Source organism: Lytechinus pictus, chromosome 6 (assembly GCF_037042905.1).
Source record: "Lytechinus pictus isolate F3 Inbred chromosome 6, Lp3.0, whole genome shotgun sequence".
Classification (NCBI taxonomy): Eukaryota; Metazoa; Echinodermata; class Echinoidea; order Temnopleuroida; family Toxopneustidae; genus Lytechinus; species Lytechinus pictus.
The window spans coordinates 8328838-8349532 of record NC_087250.1 but is presented as its reverse complement, the minus strand read 5'-3'; the positions used below and the strand labels follow the sequence as shown (position 1 = coordinate 8349532).

At 36.1% G+C, this 20695-nt stretch overlaps 2 long non-coding RNA genes across 2 annotated transcripts; one reads left to right on the top strand and one right to left on the bottom strand.

The window, feature by feature from the left end:
* Positions 1-1021: 1021 nt before the first annotated feature.
* LOC135154519 (uncharacterized) lies at positions 1022-6761 on the top strand. The gene is made up of 3 exons (XR_010293865.1): positions 1022-1186; positions 2866-3049; positions 4124-6761. It is a non-coding gene; the product is annotated as an uncharacterized LOC135154519 (long non-coding RNA).
* Positions 6762-7966: 1205 nt separating this feature from the next.
* LOC135154518 (uncharacterized) lies at positions 7967-12802 on the bottom strand. Its single transcript, XR_010293864.1, has 2 exons — positions 11932-12802; positions 7967-11572 (listed from the first exon to the last, which is right to left on the bottom strand). It is a non-coding gene; the product is annotated as an uncharacterized LOC135154518 (long non-coding RNA).
* Between the last annotated feature and the right edge of the window lie 7893 nt (positions 12803-20695).

Genomic DNA, 20695 nt, shown 5'->3' with positions numbered 1-20695 from the left:
GATAAATAGTATCACAGGACAGTATGACAGGACAGTACTTTAGGAATTCCGCAGACCAGTATCACAGGAAAGTACTACAGAACAGTACTACCCCTGATAGCAGACACGGTCGTAATGACGTCATTAACTGATCGTAAAGTGGTAATACTCGTCATGTCGTCGTATTTATGACGTTCTTACGACGTCATTTTGACGACTTAGAATGGCAACTTTCATTTGCATTTTTATTTGACCAGATTATGACGTGATTTTGACGTCATTTACTGACCAATTTACGACAAGTAAATTTGCTCGCTTATATGACCAGATTATGACGTGATTACGACGTCATTTACTGACCAATTTACGACAAGTAAATTTGCTTTCTTATATGACCAGATTATTACGTGATTACGACGTCATTTATCGACCAATCTGCAACAAATGAATTTGCATTTTTATATGACCACATTATGACGTGATTATGACATCATTTATTTACCAAACAACGACAAAGAAATTTGCGTTTTCATATGACCACATTACGACGTGATTATGACATCAAATTTTACCAATCAACGACGAGGAAATTTACAAGTTTAATTTCAAAGCCACATACTATTTTGCCATTTTTTCAACCTTGCCATGTTAGCAAGGCTATTTCTACTTATAAAAGGAAAAGTAAAACTAAAAAAAAATAGTACAGAATTTTTTTTATTTTAGGTAAAGTATATAATTCTTCAAAGAAAAAAAGTTTCAAAAGCAGTGGCAAAAATAATCATTTCTTAACTGGTTGCCAACCAAACCAAACAAGAGGAAGCTTTATATGTCAAAGAAGTTTGTATCTATTTTAAAACTTTTTTTTCGCAAGTGGTGTCATGCCCCGGTGTCATGCAAACCTCCTATCTAGTTAGCTCACCCCCCCCCCCCCCATGCACGCCCCCCGGGCTCACCCCCTATAAAAAAATCATAATTCGCCGCCGGGCGTCGAGCCTGCGCATGCGCGCTGCACTGCATGCAACTGGCGCAGTCGCAACCATTTAATTTGAAAAAGGATTGCGCCCGTTTTTCGCCGTAAATGTTGCAGCCTAATTTTGGATCGAGAATTAAGTGCGACGAAGATGGCCGTTAATAATAGTTCTACTACTTTAAGAACACGGTTCAGATTTGGATAACGACTTCGAAGGCATTCGCAGGAGACCAAACAGTAAGTTAGATAACCATCTTCTAAGATTTTATTTTCGGAGCGCGGCTTGCCTTTGTTTGGCTTTAGATTTCGTGCACTGACACTACCCGGCCGGGGTGGCTGCCCCGAGCGCCGGCATGCTGAATAGGACAGGCTGCGCTGGTGGGCTCAGGGCCCAAGTCTGCACAGACACAGACAGTGCACACTTTAATGCCAGTTGTGGTAACGATATCAAAATGAGTTCGTACAGAATCCAATGAAATGACCACCAAAGTGTCTGTCTATATTTATAAATAATATACCGTATGTGCCAAAGGATTCTGGAAGAAATTGTGTAATTGCTGCGAAATAAGCAAAAAAAGCACAGGATTCGGGTCAACTCGAGCCAAGGCAAGCGTCGGGCCGACATTAATCAGAGCAATAATAACTGTCCCACGTGCTCTTATCTGTGTTGGTGATCTTCAGTTTGAACATTTTTCAGCGTAGATTTCAAGATTTCACAAAGTTCAGTTTATGTAACTGTACCAGATCTACATGTACCGGTATACCCAGTTGTTGTGTGTCCGGACGATCAATTTTAGAAAGTAATTTGGAAAAATTTACAAGCGAAGTTTCATCAATCAATTTTTAGTTCAAAATGTTAGGAAATATTAGAGAGAACAAAATCGAAGATGATTATAAAATATAACTATTGAATTCATAAATCATATTTTTAGTGTAATCCAAAGACAAAAAAGAAGGCTTCAAAAATATAAAGTGTCCGGACACCCGATCCCCCATCCTACTATGTAGATCCTCGATGATATACCGTACTGACAATTTTTTTAATCCTAAATCTACCAGGGTATTTAGATTCTTGTCATTCCCGGGGGGGGGGGGGTATTATTGCCCCCCCCCCCCTTATAAGATCTCGGCCGTGGATTGCACGATCACAACGAAAATTTGCATGATGGTAGAGAATGACGTAATCTACGTAGTTGCATTGGTAAATTTCACTGAATTCATATTTTTTTATTCTATATGAATTAATTATGCTAATTTATTCATGAAATCATACTTTTTGCTCTGATTCACTAAATAAAGCTCCTAGAATGCTATTTTTTGGGTGAAAATATTCTTTATAGCATTCCTAACAATTGTGAATGAAAAAAAATCTGGTACCAAGACCGATTTCTTATGTATTTTATTATTTTTTTAATCATGTATTTCTTTGTTTTTTTACATTTTGTTTTTTATTGTATTTTCGATGGAAATCGTTCTAGACTTAATTCTAATCATAAACAAGGCAAAATTAATTAAGTTTAATCAGTAAAAGTAGAAATAATGATAAATTTATGAATTTTGGCTAAATACACAATTTGCATTGGATTTGTACATGAAATCATGTTTATGAGCAATTTTGGGTCTGACATGCACTTACATAATGTTGCGTAATGTCGTAACCGCGTACCCGGGCGTCACAAATTTGGTCTCAAAATTTGCGCGAGACTTGAAAGTAAAAAGTCAGTGAGCGGCGCGATCAAATTTTTTTGCACGACAGCGTAGTGATGAAATTTGTTGAGGGGGGGTCAAATTGACCCCCCCCCCCAGTTTAATAAGGGTTAAGGGCGTCACATGAAATGCCCTATATTCATTATTTTTCTACCAAAAGCACCATTTTGAGTAAGATTTTTAATGAATAGATCTGTTTGACATTTCAGGAGAAAGAGAGGGAGACACAAAACCACCTGTCTCGGTGTCACACATGAGGAGTTGAGGAGGAGATGAAGTCAGTGAATATGACCTGGCCTGGGGGAGTTTCCAGAAGAAGGCCCAGAATCGCTGGATGCCAGGAGTGGAGATCCTTCGTTGCTGCCCTACATGATAGGAGGCATCGGGCAGTAGGTAAGTTAGAAGGCTATTTCAGATGTAAAGCCTTTTTTTGGGGGGGGGATCATTGGGAACCTCTATTATCAGAATCACGCAGATTTGGGTGTGCACAAACTCGGGGCACCTTATAATCTGTTAATGGTCCTGACTGTACTTCGAGGACTCTGTGATATTTTTTCATTGTATTTTCATTCACGGAGCCTAGACAAATCTCTGTTGCCTGTAGAACTTTGTACACTAGGATGGATTTCACTAGAAAATCCACCCTTCCCACAATAATTTTGGGGCAAACATTTAATTTGTCCAATTTGTAAGCTTTTGTACTCTAAATGCATACAAAGGCTTAAAAAATGTTAATTGTTGGAAGGTAAAAATTTTGAAGGATCACTTTCTTACAATTCCCACGCTATATAACGCAATGACATGAACCATAACTCGAGTGACGTACGTATGCAAGAAATACAGAATTGGTGCACATGCATAGCTGATTGATTCATTGTGCTAGTACTGGTACTAGATCGGTTTGGACGTTCTAATTTCAATGACAAGTTTAGATGGTAAATTGGCACTAATAAAATTTTGCATTGGTCGATCTCGCGATGCCAGAAAACTAATTCCACCTCTAAATTTGTCAGATTTTTTTTCTCAAAATATATATTTAATTGATCCTTGACCTGAATTTAAGCCAAATCAGGCATAGGGAATGGCTGTATTTCAGCCTCGAAGTTCGAATTCTCGGTCCTGACAGTCCTGGTTACCCCATAACCATTTAAAACACATAAAAAAGGCATGAATTAAAATTGTAATTATAAAAAAATAATATGTTTTATGTGTCAAATAAATTGATTCTAAAATTCCCTTCCTTATACAGAGATGGTTAAAGGTCTTGAAGGCATCATGCCCCCCCCCCGACTTGACTTAACATGTTAATATTTGAAGTATAAAATATGTAACAAACCCCACATCGTTTTTTAATCATTTAAAATAAATTGGAAATTAATATTGAAACCATCTAATTTTTAATGAAGATTAATAAATAGTTTATGTAGAAAAAGTTTTTATGTTTCTCCTCTTCTGTTATTTTTGCAGATGCTGTAATTTGAAACGGAAGGTGTCCTGCCAATAAATTTTCATCCCACCTGAACTGCCTTGCCTGCCTGCACCCAGTCATCTGTTCCTGAGCATTTTCATTTTCCTCTATTTTTCATCATCGTTTGTTTCGGCCTGTATGAAGTGAATTTCACATTGATTGGTGGAGCTGCTAAGTTGGCATTACAGGGCCACGCCGGGGTATGATCCTTTGGGTTGAACATCATGACTGCTAGTTGGTCGGCAAAGGTGATGGGATCGATCAATGTCACATGGAGTAAGATCGATACCAATCTGCTTTGCTACATTTCAAACAATCTCATACGGATACGGATATTATTGCGACAGGAGTACTGCTCGATGTGGTCAAGCCTATTTGACAAAGCATTATGGTGTTAGTCATGTTATCAGAAACCGATTTTTCAAAATCACGGAGTTGCTTCAATTTAGTATCGATAGATATTTCAAGAACGTGTAGACTAGTGAGCTTTTCATCAAGAATTTCACGCAATTTATTTTCGCGCTTATCCATGTCATCATTGAGTTTTTGTCTCTCGCGTTCCATTGCCACGGCCACCGCTCTTTGAACGACTGTATCAATATGATCTAGGTATGCTGGGCTTTGTTTAGATCCAGTTAATGATGAAGCAGAGGATTGTGTACATGCGTTAGCCGAGTGCAAACGGCCTCTTGATCTGGTGGATATCTTAGACATGTTAGAGATTACGTAATGATATAATTGAAAAGTGGGATGGGCTGTGCATCTGCCAACTCACCAGTCAACCAATTAGAGACGGCCTTCCAAAGTGACACAGCACGAAAATATCAATATGGGACTGGTCTAGTCAACACATAGATCCTGACAAAACCATGGAGACCGTAGACGCAAAATGACTTCCATACATAAAGATATGATGCACAATTTCCAGTGGGTTCAAAACACTGAACACATGCTATGCTGATACACAGACTATCATATTAAAGAACTTTATCAAGCAAAGGAAATCTGGTATGAAATCTCTCAGCTCACATAAAAAGCCTACGTAGCTACATGTAGGGAAGAAAATGTGTAATTGCTGAGAAATGAGCAAAATAAGCATGTAATTCTATCAAATGTCAGATATTTTTCGAATCGATTATAATACACTGTCCCACATATGCTTTTCTGTGTTTACAGCGATCATCAGAATTATCGATTTTAAGTTAAAAAATTCATGATTTTACAAAGATACAAGTTTACATTAATGTACCAGATGTAGATTATGTACAATATATTGACAATGAACTTTGATTTTATAGATTTTCTCAAGAAATAATTGTTTGCTGCAACTACTGTCTTTTCCTTCTAAGTGATAGTGTAATACAACAGTTCCACAAACTATTTTCATCAGACTTATTGATGCATGATTCTTTCACCCAAATGCAAGCTTCCATAAATCCTGAAAACTTTGCAACTCAGGTATTTTTTTTTTTTACATACAGTATATTTTGTCCTACATTGCATAGTTGCCTTAAGTTAATAGCGCACCTCTAGTAGTAACTATCTTCAAATGAGTTCGAACAGAATCCAACAGAATTACCAGCAAAGTGTATGTATATATAAAAGATGTGTGCCAAAAAGCTCGGGAAGAAAATGTGTAATTGCTGAAAAATGAGCAAAATAAGCATGTAATTCTATCAAATGTCGGATATTTTTCAAATCAATCATAATACACTGTCCTGTCCCACATATGCTTTTCTGTGTTAGTGATCATCAGAATTATTGATTTTAAGATCAAAATTCATGATTTTACAAAGATACAAGTTTACATTAATTTACCAGGGCCCCGTCTTACAAAGAGTTATGATTGATCCGATCAATCGCAACTATGGACGGTCAGCAACGTTAACATCTATTAAGCATGTTTGTTCAAAATATTTTCTAGCTATGATGTATGTTCATGCATTCATTGTTTTCTCAAAAATTCGCTGCGCTTCTCTTTGCATACAAAGGACATTGTGCGAATTTTTCGTAGAAAAAATTATGACACTGATGGATTTCCATAGAGTTATGATTGATCGGATCAATCGTAACTCTTTGTAAGACAGGGCCCAGATCTAGATTATGTACAATATTTTGACAATTAACCTTAATTTAAGAGACTTTCCGAAGAAATAATTGTTTGCTGCAACTACTGTCTTTTACCCCTGGCCCTAAGTGATAGTGTAATACAACCCAAACATTTCATAAGAATTAATGTACATGTATGATTCTTTCACCCAAATGCGAGCTTCCATAAATCCTGAAACTATTCCAACTCGGGTATTTTTTTTTACATACAGTATATTTTTACCTACATTACATAGTTGTCTAAAGTTGAAGGTATATTTAATTACAATTTCAACGAAAAAGCTTTATTCTTGGAGATCATTATGCCTCTGTTATGTATTAATGTGTATTTATACATGTACAATTGTATGTATTGGTATAACAAACATTGTAATTTCATTCCTTTGACCCTAATACTGCATTTTCATAGAAAAGTGTTTTTTTTTTTCAATCTATTTAGAGTTTTCAACATTTTGTATTCCTTTTTTTTTTGCTGGTAATATGTTATGCAACTTTTATTTATTAATAGAATATTTGCCACGATTTCGTAATTGAAATGCGTACATGTATTTGATTTCGTTTTCCATTTTTGTATATATTCTTTTTTTTTTTTGGGGGGGGTCATGTTCTTGAGACCGAGACAAGTTATGCAAGGCCCTGGCATGGAGGATCATTATATTGTTACTGGGAATGCTGGACATTGTCAGACCACCTCAGTATTCACCAAATATAGATAATCCTCAATGACAAGGTCTTTGAAGTGATGTGTGTATGTACATTGCATGTAGAATTTAATGTTTAGGTCATTATCACGTCAGAATACGTTAAGATATCATAGTTGACTCCAAAAGACGTCATATTCATTTCAATATGCGACGTCAATATGACGTCTATTACTAGTCAGCAATATGTTGCAAAGTCGTCATTCAGACGTCGTAGTTGACTTATAAACACGTCATAATTACATCAATATGACGTCTAAAACTGGTCAGGAATACGTCGCAAAGTTGTCATTAAGACGTCGTAGATGACTTTTAAAGACGTCATAATTACATCAATATGACGTCTAAAACCGGTCAGGAACACGTTACACGGATGTCATTAAGACGTCGTTGTTGACTCTCGAAGACGTCATAATCACGTCAATACACGACGTCATTCTGACCCTTGATACTGGTCAGGAAAACGTTGTAAAAACGTTGCTAAGACGTCATTAAGACGTCGTAGTCACTCTTGGAGACGTCATAATGACGTCAATATACGACGTCATAATGACGTTATTCGCGGGTGCAAGATCCCGTCAATAAGACGTCATGATACGACGTCAAAATGACGTGACACTCGTCGTTAAACTGACGTAATTATGACGTCATTTTTACCAGTTTCTGCTATCAGGGACAGGACAGTACTGCAGGAATACCAAGAGACCTTACCGCAGGACAATTCCTGCAGTACTGTCCTGTGGTATTCCTGTGATACTGTTCTTTGATATCTTCTGTGGCATTATCGGTCTCATCCTGCAGCCTTCTTGTGATACTTTACTGTGGTAATCCTGAAGGGATATTCTTGTTGATTTCCTGTGACAATCCTATGGTATTGTCCTGTAGTAGTCTGTGCGATTTTCTCACGACACCGTCCTGCACTGGTTTGTTAGGCGTAGTAGTTTGTAAGAATTTCCTGTGATCCAGCACAACAACTTTCACATCTTGACTAATGAAAAGAGGGGTGAAAAAACCCACAAATTTGCAAAGACGTTAAAAGCATATTCACATACCTTTATTATGTATGAGTTGTACTATGCACAGTATAGAACATCTTTGATATCATAAATGACTGCTAGAATAATGCAGTAACATTTCATCTTTAGGATAATACATGTACAAAGATTTATATCCACCAACATTGAGATGCCACATGAACTACTTTCACTATTCATACATTGCTGCCATTTTGAGATCACATAAAGAAAGCTAGATTCGACCCAGAATCCTTCCCTCTAACACAACATTAAGCGATTATTATTAATACCTTGGTCACATTCCTTGACCGGTTGCCTTACGGCGAGACAAAATCAGCAGTTTTAGGTATTCCTGTACAAACCACCCACGTGTAGCTGGTAGTAGCTGGTACAAGGATGATTAAAACTGCTAATTTTGACTCGACGTAAGGCCACGAGCCGGCGAATGTAACCAAGGCTTAACCAGTATTATGGTTGCAAAAAAACCTGTAATAGCTGAGCAATTGCATTTTCCCCTTCTTGTCAACACCCGATTGGCTTAATACTAAAAGCAGAACATCCTTTACTCAACCATGTTATGAAACAATGGATAACCACTTCTGCATGTACAGATAATGCATGTGCATGGTGCACATACAGTAAGGGATGAAATTATGATGTGTTGATCACCAGTATAAACTTAAAGTACATGAACGTAATCATAATCACTTCATTTTGCTTAGAATTCACTTAAGTCCATAAATACTGAAAGATATTTTTGAATGAATTTCACATGATTTAGAATGTTCACCATAGGTTAGAAAAAATATGAACATAAGATTACTTTGCCAAAACGTAGATCAAATCTATTGAGACATTAACCTTTTTGACATTGAATAGGCATATCATTGTTTTACACAGTCTTCTTGTCTAAGAATTGCTCCAACTACGTATTGAAGGGTTATATATGAATGTAAGCATGAGCCCATCATAAACACGAAATTGCGGCATGTAATTTGATTTGCTACATGTCATAATTGATAACTAAATGACGTTCAATACATGATGTTGCTACATAAAATAATTAAGGTCATGTGGCAACGTGAATTCATACCTACTCGAGCCATTTAGTAATTTCAATTAGTATATGACCTAATTAATTATGACATATAGCTCAAAATTGACCAATTTGATTGACCTCAATTATTTGAAGTAGCAACATCAATTATTTAACATAAGCACTCTCAATCGACGTGGAGTAACTCTTCTTTAGGTCATGTTACTATTCGAATTGGAACATGTTATTGTTTAGGTCATGCAGCAATTCAAATTACTTGCTCAAGTAAACAATTACAATTGTAATATCACGCAAAATGAATTAGCTGTACATGACATAATTCTGTTTTTTGATGGGCTTATGCTTCCATATATTAAGTAAATAGCTTTAATTCTTAATGATTATCCAAAAATTCATATACATAAAATAAACCAATATGAAGAGCATCATATCCAAAGTGATCACCAGTTCACCCAATGTTACAGTACAAAAATAAAAAGCTGATTTTCTTATGTACTTTCACACACGTTATACATGTGCACTGTATGTCACTTGACCCTGGCAGACAATAGAATTGACAAGCAGTGAGTCCTACATGTACATGTAGCTGCCTGGTTTGCTTACTTTAATGTTATATGAATTTCAATCATGGCCATGTGCTGTTTATACACTAAATGGAGGGATCTTGTCATAATGTTATGTCAATTAAAAACTAAATAAAATCCCAATTATCCTGAATAGACTAGCCCCCTTGCAATGGACATTGTAATCTTGTTTTCTTTTACCTTTCATTATTTTTGAAAATTTTCATACAACTAGGGCTGGGACTAAAACCCGAGTACCCGGGTCCCGCCCGGAAGCCTTGGGTACCCGGGTAGAAAAATCAATACCCGATACCCGAAAATTGCTCACCAGTATAATGTACATGTATTTGATTTGTATTGCGTAGTGTAAGACATGATTGTAACTCATCACAAAAGTACACAAGCCTCATTTTGAATTTCACCAATTACCCTCTAAATATCCATAAATATACAAGTTTTCAAGTGATGATGATGTGACCGAGATCGTTCAATCATCGCCATGTTTCTTTTGCAGCGCAGTGACGTCATCCAGCAACTGCGACGCAAACCAATTTATGAATGAAAATATAGTAAGCATGCGCATTGCAAGCCTCAGCCCCACTCAGTATTCCGTCAAAACAAGTCTGCAATACTCCGTCACCTCATACCAAAATCAACCTACGAAGCGCCAGCCAATCACGTTCTTGTTACCATTTTTAGTTCATCATAAACCGAAAATGGGAACACGATCGTGATTGGCTGGCGCATTTGACGCTCCGAAACCCTGAAATCAATTGACTTTGTTCACGTAGCGATACAAACTCACGAACACGATGTAATATCGACGCTACTTCGTAAGATTTTGACGGAAAAGCAAGAAGTAATAAAAATTTGCTTACCTGTGCAGTATCGGTGAGAAAACCTTTTATAATTCATATGAAATATAGGAAAGTGGAATTCTAGGTCGATTTTGGTACGAGGTGACAGAGTATTGAAACTTAATTGTTTCGATTGAATACTGCGTGGGGCACGGGAGGCTTGCAATGCGCATGCTTACTATATTTTCATTCATAAATTGGCTTGCATCGCATTGGCTTGATGACGTCACCTATGGGGTTTTTCCACCAGTCATATTTCAAGTGACATGATTTTCGGGTACCCGCCCGAAAATTACCACGGGTACCCGAAGAGAAAAAACCCGAAAGTCCCAGGCCTACATACAACTCTTTGGTTTTTTTTTATACTTTATCAAAGTTTTTATGATTATAAATGTAATTAAATAATTTGACTTTAATCTTGATAAATGTATATTACTGATATACTAATTGTGAATTTTTAGCAAGAAACAGTATTTGTGTTGGATTAATACATAAAAATGTTGCAAAATTTCGGAACAGCGTACCCAGGCATCACAAATTTGGTCTCAAAAGATGTGCAAGACTTGAAAGTAAAAAGGCAGCTAACAGCCTCCCAGTTATTAACCCTCAGTTAAATTGGACCAATTTGACCCCCCCCTTCCAAAAATTTTGCGACCATGCTGTCGCACAATTTTTTTAAAACATGCCTCTTTCTAGTCTTGTGCATCTTTTGAGACCAATCTTGTGTCACCCGGTACGTGGTTCTGTAATAACGTGACATTATGTAAGTACATGTCATACCAAAAATTGCTCAAAAACGTGATTTTGTGTACAAAGTCAATGCAATAGAGGAAAAAGTATGATTTTGTATTCTAATTACGCATAAATTAGTATTATCACTTAATAACAATTTGCGTGAAATAATTTACAATCTAATTTTGTAAATTATGCCCTAGACAACCCATGTGCCCATGTAAGACGCGATTGTGCGGTCGAGATCTCAAGGGAGGGGGGGGGGGGCCCTGGAAACCCCTCCCCCCCTTCCCCGGCCATATCAACTCCCAAAATACCCTGGCCTTAGTTGACTTTCTGGCTCCTCTTGAGTAGTCACCATTCATTGGACAGCTTGTTTTTATCCACGTCTGTATAGCACGAGGCAGCTTAATCTGTAGAAAAAAAAACACACGTACCATTACGATAACATGAACAACATAAAAATACAAGAAATAAGGTGTTTTGCCACCATCTAGATCTCTTTTCACAAGTACATACCTATCGGATCATGAGGTCCTTGCGGCTATCTCTCTTAGCATATTCTTGCTTATAAAGCAAACTAAGCCGAAGAGTGACAAACAATTTATAATGCAAACAAATTGTCATAAGCACATATTGAAACTCTTTAATAAAAAAATGAAGAATAAATCTACATCTTCTAACAAGGATTACACTGTATGCCACTGCATGAATACAATCTGCTTAATTTTGCAATTATAATATCTAGTGAAGTGAATGCCTACATAATCACCTTTTATGAACTCCAACCGTGTCTTGTACATGATCATGGCCTTTTCTGTGTACACCTGTAGTATCTTTCCCACATAATGCTGGACTTGTTGCTCGATCATCCAGAGATCCCTCTTTGAATCTTTAATGAAATGAAATGAATTTGAGTGACATAGTAAAATTTTATTTGCAGATTAATAAAAATACATGATGATAAAACTTCTTCATTTCCATATTTCAGTGTTACAATTCAGGTGCAAAGAGTCATATTCTTTAATAATATTCAACATAAAATCAATGAAAACTAGTGCTGTTGTCGATAGGCCTCATATCGACATTGATGTCGACATACAAAGGATTTTCAAAATTCCGACATGTCGACATGCACGCACCCACATCGACATGTAAACATAAAATAAAAAGGGGTCTAGCCTACAGTCACGAGTGTAAAGATTAGCTGAAAAGTTAGAAGCATTTATCCACAGTAATTGGCGCGATTAAAAGGTTTATTCAGCTTAGCAGCGCATTAAATGAAAAAAGAATACCTGCAAGCTGTGCGGCAGTAGAAATACGTCAGTGCAGGGCCGGCCTGCCCGATCGAGCCGCCCTCGATATCCCGCTATAGCGAGCGTAGCGAGAGTAGCATTCACCGTACCCATCCACGGAAATATGTACCCATCGCGCGCTATTCACCGTGCTTGATAATACGTTGCTCCTCAATGCATTACTTTTCACATAAACGTGAACAGCAGCGAACACGTGTTTTTGTCAAAGTTGTGACCGCAGCAATTGAGCGCTTACTTCATATCACGAAGTCACAGAAAACTTCCCTTCATTCGTTTGGAGATCGTTGCACGGATCGCCTCGGAAGTGATACTGAAATTATCGGTCGATTTTCATTATTTCTCATTGTCAAATTGAGGAGCTTGCGTTTGCAGCACATGGTACCAGCGTATACTACGCAATGATCACTGTTGTAATTGGTGATTCTCAAATTGGCTACGAGTGTTATTGCGCAATGCTTTCGAGACCGGATCGTGGTACAAAAACTTGATTCTCCAGAAAAAAATGTGGATTAAATCGGTGATTTTGGAAGTGAATTCACTCCAGCTTGGTAAAAAATATGTTTTCCCGAACTGAGCCTGTATTATAGATCTAGTGTGGGGATATCACTCGTGTCAAGGTGAATATATTTGATTGAGAGTGTTGTTCCACGATCGAATGCTTTTTTTATGTTAGGGAGCCCATGCAGGCTAAATTACGGTCCCTTTTTCATGTCGACATTGTCGATTTCGGGATTAATTTTTAAGCGACATGTCGACATAGATTTTTGTTCCCGACAACAGCACTAATGAAAACATTAAAAGTAGAGGAGCATTTTAACCTTACTCACAGTCTGTTATTGTCGCTAAAGTCTTTACAATAAGAAGATTGGACACTTTGCCGACATCGCGTAATGCTTTGCATCGATTTACATGTATATTAGTCTTTTCTATGTAGTGTCTTTAATATGTAGATAAAACATGCGTCCTTTAGCTAATTAGACGAACAATTTTGGAAATTAAAGACGGATCCATATTTTATCAACCGGAAGAGAAATTAGTGCTTAACTCTTTAAATGCCGTTGGCAGCTATGCGTGCCCTTAGCCCTCTAATGCCATTGGCACGTATGCGTGCCCAGATAACTTTATTTTTTTAAACCAATTTTACAGCCAGAAAATCAACACCATATTCTCTGTTTTTTATGTTGTTATACTGGCCAGGAATTCACAATTCATTTTATCATATAAAAAATAGTGGTTTACATAGACATTTTTTGAGTAAAATTGTATTTTTGCATCATTATTTTCAAGAGTTGATTTCGGATATTGCTGCGATCTGAATCAAGATTTCCCCTATTGACACGTGTGATATAACGGTTGTGTGTAGCAATACACGTACTTCTATGGGCAGAGCAAAGGCGAATGTGCGAAGACATTCAGCTCGGAATTGACCAATGACCGAGCGGTACGATGTTCCTCACCCAACACTACCCAGGACCAAAATCCAATTGAAACCAGTTGGATTTCCAACTGGTTTTAATTGGTTTCAATTGGTTTTAACTGGTTTCAATTGGTTTTAACTGGAATTTACAATTTCCAGTTGAAACCAATTGAAACCAGTTGGGCAACTGGAAATCCTAACTGGAACCAGTTGGGTAACTGGAAATGACTTCCAATTGGAAATGATTTCTAACTGGAACCAGTTGAGTAACTGGAAATCCCAACTGGAACCAGTTGGGCAACTGGAAATCCTAACTGGAACCAGTTGGGCAACTGGAAATCCTAACTGGAACCAGTTGGGTAACTGGAAATGACTTCCAACTGGAAATGATTTCTAACTGGAACCAGTTGGGTAACTGGAAATCCTAACTGGAACCAGTTGGGTAACTGGAAATGACTTCCAATTGGAAATTATTTCTAACTGGAACCAGTTGAGTAACTGGAAATCCCAATTGGAACCAGTTGGGCAACTGGAAATCCTAACTGGAACCAGTTGGGTAACTGGAAATTACTTCCAACTGGAAATGATTTCTAACTGGAACCAGTTGGGTAACTGGAAATCCTAACTGGTACCAATTGGGTAACTGGAGATGACTTCTAACTGGGAAGATGGGTAACTGGAAATGAATTCTAATTGGAACCAGTTGGGTAACTGGAAATAAAACTGGAACCAGTTGGGTAACTGGAAATGATTTCCAATTGGTTTCCAATTGGAAATTTTCCAGTTACCCAACTGGATCCAATTGAAACCAGTTAATTTGCATATTATCTGCCAGTGTGCACAGATTAATGTTTTATGAGATTCATCATCATTAACAATGTATCTATTTAATTCTTTTCAATTTCAAGTGCCACACTTTTTAAAGATAAGTATTTAGAATACTTAGCAGTGAAAACCATGTTCATAAATGTTATAGATTATGATTAAAACAGATTAAAGGATAATTAGTACACCACTAACTGTTACCAAATTACATCAAATAAAAATACATATATTTGAAGATCTTCCATACAATAAATACATATGAAAGTCTGTATTTTATCAATGCCCTTTACATTGGTATTAATAGACATATAATACTGCTTCTGTGTTGGCATATGAGCAATAGTTAGTGCAAATGCTAATTAATTTGTAACTAATTATTCATTCCAATTAGTTCCAATTGGATCCAGTTGGAAACCAATTGGTTTCAACTGGTTCCAGTTGAAACCAGTTGCCTCCAATTGGTTTCAACTGGAACCAATTGAAACCAGTTGCCTCCAATTGGATTCAATTGGTTTTAATAGGGAAATTGGAACAACTGGAACCAATTGACACCAATTGCCAACTGGTTCCAGTTGCCCAATTGGTTTTAACTGGAACCAATTGGCAACTGGTTTTCAATTGGAACCAGTTGTTCCAATTTCCCTATTGAAACCAGTTGGCCAACTGGTTTCAATTGGTTTTGCCCTAATTGGTTTTAACTGGATTTTGGTCCTGGGTACTCGCCCATTCGCTATTGTTACATGAATATTCATGAGCTATCGATCAGGTCTTTTGCAGGCCTGTATGGTAGTATTCTTGTGTCAAGGCTTTTTTCTGCCTGCAAATGTGCACGGTTTGGGGATTTTTTTTGGGGGGGGGCGGGGGAAAGGTCTTATACATTGTTTTTAGCATTGTCACAAAATTGTTCTCGTTATAAATATATTAGTAAAGAAGCCTGTCATTTCCAACTCTCGTCTGCGCACTGCAATCATCACACTCATTATTTATTTATTCATTTATTATTGTTATTAATATTATCATTATTAGTATTAGTTGAGAACACCAATGATTGATGCAATTTAATGTGTATAATTCTACATGTTTGTTACGTAACATTTATATTTATATTTTATTTCTGATTGTAAGCGCTGTGATACTTTTTGTGTATAAATAACCATTATTATTATTATTATTATTATAATTATTATTATCATTATTGTTATTGTTATTGTTATTATAATTATTATTATCATTATTCTTCTCTTTCACCTTCTTTTTAGTATAAAAGGGATGGTCCCGGCTGAAAGTATTTATAGTTTTATATACAAAGCAGAATTCACTGAGCAAAATACCGAAATTTTCATCAAAATCGGATAACAAATAACAAAGTTATTGAATTTCAAAGTTTAGTAATATTTTGTGAAAACAGTCATAAATATTATAATTATATATTATGTCATAAAATGATTGTAATCATATCAATTGCATTTCTCCTGCAGCCAAACTCTCTCTTCATAAACTTAAGATCAGGTAAATAATGGTTCATATTCGTTTGTGTTTTTATAGCCCATACCATTATAAAAAAGAATTATTGATATTGTTACGCTTATTAATATCATATTCAAACTTCTCACAAAAATATTAATTGTTCAATTTTCTCCTCGAATAAAATAGGACGAAGAAAAAAGAGAGTGATAATTAACCCTTTGCGTGCGGGCCCGCGAATCCCGATACCTCTCCCTGCGGCGGAGCCGTTTTGGTACATTGCTGGTATTTGGATCTGTGGCGGTGTTTTCCGAATCAATTGCTAATTGCGCCAAACTAAAGTATTTTCAGGATTTTTAGTAAATGTAAATATGAAAGAGCAGACATTTTTTTCTTTCTAGAAACAAAGGTATTGTTTCTCAAATCAACAGAATAGTTAAGAAATTTACGAGGAAAAAGTCGTGTTATTTTGTAAAATCTTCGCTTTTCCCCAAGTCATGATGACCGTTTTGATAGATTTAATTGTGACATACTTAATTTTTGAGAATAGGACCTCCCTTCGGCACATATACGTTGGAATTATGGAATTCATAAATGGCTCATTATAACCATATTCACTTTATACTCCCTTTATGCCAGCAAAAAGATGATGGGTAAATTCCCCTACACGCTGAGCTCTTATGTCAAATGTGATATCATTATACTACTAAATGAAAAAAATGAATCAGACAAGCAAATTTGATAACAACACCAAATAATGTACCAAGTTTGGTGGAAAAAATAAGCATCAAATTTGCATCGGTTACGGAAGAAACCTAAATATTATTTTGATCATCAACAAAATATATGATGTCAATGTGGCAAGGGCGAAATAAAAAGTATGATGTGTGTAACGAAGAAAAAAAGAGAAAATGGGAGTGAGCGAATCAAGCGAGTAAACGCACTTTTCATGATCTTTTATTTACATAATTCTGTGAATGTCATGCATTTTCCGTAATGCTTTTTTTATTCTTCCTCATTTGTTTTATTAGCGAGAAATAATTTATATCAATCAATGCATAATTTCTTCCGATGTTCCGCTTTCTTTTGTTTCTCCCTTTTTGCCAGCAAAACGATGATGGGTAAATTCCCCTACACGCTGAGCTCATATGTCAAATCTGATATCATATACTACTAAATGAAAAAAAAAATGGATCAAGAAAATTTGATAACAACACCAAATTACGTACCAATTTTGGTGGAAAAAATAAGCATCAAATTTGCATCAGTTACGGAAAGAAACCTAAATATTATTTTGATATTCAACAAAATATATGATGTCAATGTGGCAAGGGCGAAATAAAAAGTATGATGTGTGTAAGGAAGAAAAACAAGAGAAAATGGGAGTGAGCGAATCAAGCGAGTAAACGCACTTTTCATGATCTTTTCACTTTTCATAATTCTGTGAATGTCAATTATGTGAATTCTGTGAATGTCATGCATTTTCCGTAATGCTTTTTTTATTCTTCCTCATTTGTTTTATTAGCGAGAAATAATTTATATCAATCAATGCATAATTTCTTCCGATGTTCCGCTTTCTTTTGTTTCTCCCTTTTTGCCAGCAAAAAGATAATGGGTATATTCCCCTACACGCTGAGCTCATATGGCAAATCTGGAAGCATAAACTGGATTACTACTAAATGGAAAAAAAAATATATATCAAGCAAATTTAATAATTGGAAATGTAAATTGTACTAACATATCGAGTATGTTGATTGTGCATAAGTCCTACTGCATGAATATTGACAATGCACGGTATAAAGAAATTTAGTGGTGTCACTTATATATCATTTGAACAGCAAATAATGTCCATTTAATTTATTATTTCAGGGAAGGGGAAGTAAAAATAATCCTTACTAGATTGATATTTTAATGACGGGGTAATTATAAATATCACAAATAAAGAGGTGTAGAAAATATAATTTCTGATATTGTCGAAAGCAATATCTTACTTTTCTGATAGATGATCAATTACAAACATATTATTTGAATAAACAATCGTAAGGTTCAACAATTTATAAAGATCTAAATTTCTACAAATTGTTAGTAATTTTTACCTTCACACCCCATTGCTTCGTTATTTATGTTCCCTCTTTTATCTTTCAATTTCCTGTATTTTTGATTTGTCAAGGATTATATAGCCTATACATTTCTTCAATCTTAAATCTTATCTTTATCCTTTATTTCTAAATTTGCAAAATAGGCTTCAGCTACAAGTTAATTAAATTATTTTAAACTATTTGTTTTTCTTTATGCTTTTGATAAGTGGAAGTAACAATGCCAGTGTTTGTGCTGGTGGTCGTGGTGGTGGAGGTGTGCTGTTTCCCCGTGATTTCATTCTCGACATTATCCATGCCATCTTTACCATCATCACTATCATCATCATCATCATCATCATTTAGATTACAGGAAATTTGACGCATATTGTCGATGCTAAATGTCTTAAAGTCGAAACAGTGTTGGGGAAAGAGACAGAGGAATCTTAATCTTGATCTCAACGGAGAGAAAAGCTATTGTGCGTATCGGAACCTTTGAAAGTATTCAATTGTCAAATCAAAAGACGCGCGCGTGGCACGATTTCTATGAACATCCTGTGCTAAATTGCTCTCCTCGATAATAGGTCAGGAGGGGGTGCGGATTAGACATTCCTCATGAAAGAGAGTCTGGGGATCTATTGTTCATGACTTGGTGGAATGAACAATAAAAATGCAGTCGCTATCAGACAGGTGGCTACTTTGCTCGCTTGCGGAATGAATGAAGCCTATAGTTTGAAAATAATCAATTATTCAAAGACATAATATGCAATGGGGCCCTTTTTTTGTCTAAAATTTCCATTATATTTTCATATTCATATTGCATTATATTATCCACACGAAAAAGAATATCCGGCATGTATTGTCCATTCCTTGGCATGTACGAGATGCATAGTTGGCCCAGATTACAGTCTTTAAATTGTCAGAATACCAGTATTATAATGACTGTAATCACAAAATTCTAATTGCGTAATTATTCATTATGTTTATCTTAATTTTGGTTACCCTGGAAGCCGCGGGGGGGGGGGGGGGTCTCTTACTTCAAAACGGCTCAACATTAACATTTTTTGACAGTTTAAAAATGAGTGTTCACAAATATCAACGTTCATAATATTTTAATACTTTGCCAAAAACGCCCATATTATTTTGTGGGATTTTACACCCCAAACCTGTTAGTATTGAATCTGTCCGATCCCTCTTTATCTATATTTCAATATATCATCTTTAGTTTTCTATATTTTGTTTCCTTCTGACTGGCAATAACTTTGTTACAGTCGAAAGCCCGTATAGTATGTACGACGAATCGACCCTGACAAAATATGGCCAAACTTTTCACTGATTCATGCTTTAGAACGATAGTTGAGTGGGTCGCAAATGTTTGTTGCCGACACTGGATAGAAATCGCCTACATTATCCAAAACAGTATATAGTTGAGTGCATCGCACACCACAACTCGTATCCAGGTTACGATTTTTCTAAAACATGTTTTGCATTACGACAATATTGACAAGAATTGAAATGACATAAAATTTACACTGCGCTAATAATTTTGTTTCCCCAATAGCGGTAGTTTCGGAATACCGCGCATTCTGAAAAATTACAGGGTCTTGTTTTGAAGACTACACGAATGTAAGGGTACGGTTGGCTGCACTGTGAAGATACATGGCTCCAATATATTATTGTGTGTGTTTGCGTGGGGATCGCAGCTGTGCTGTGATTGGTCACTTGATCGACGACAATGCCCTTTTTTTGGAAAGGTCGGTTTCAATTTCGTGTGTATAAACCCTCTCACATTTCAGAGGAAATAACTTGAATAGCAAAATAGTATTTCATTAAAAAGAGCATTATTTTTCATATTTCTGTTTGTTCAATTTCATCAATAGATACGTCATTTGAAAGGGTAAACATTGAACTTTCATTTTATCCTCTTAATTTGTTGGTATCTCTATAATTACCGAGGTTATTTACTCTTTGAAATGTTCATGAAATCATAATTTTCTATGTTTTACTTATTGAAAAAAAACGATGTAAAATATTTCATCTTTTCTCAATTTTTCCGATTGCAAATATGAAAGGTCATAACATGATCATAAAGTTCATGAACCATGCATCATTTCATATGTAGAAGGTTTCATTATACAACGTACGGGTAAAGAGATATGACCGTTTTAAAATCGGTCTCTGCTTACGTTTCGGTCAATTTAGGATTCCCTCGAATATCCCTGGCACTAGAGGGGTATTGGGCATGACATAGTAAGAGTTAAATGAAGCTATTTGAGGGATATTGATGATATTTAGGGTGAATTGACTTCACATCTTTTCGTAAGTTTGTCATGTTCATAGAAGGCCGGACTTGATTTTATAGAAACCTCTTTTAAATTTGTGGGATTGCCTACTAGTGGAGCGGTTATGTGACAAAAAATGGCCAAGATGCTCGGATCT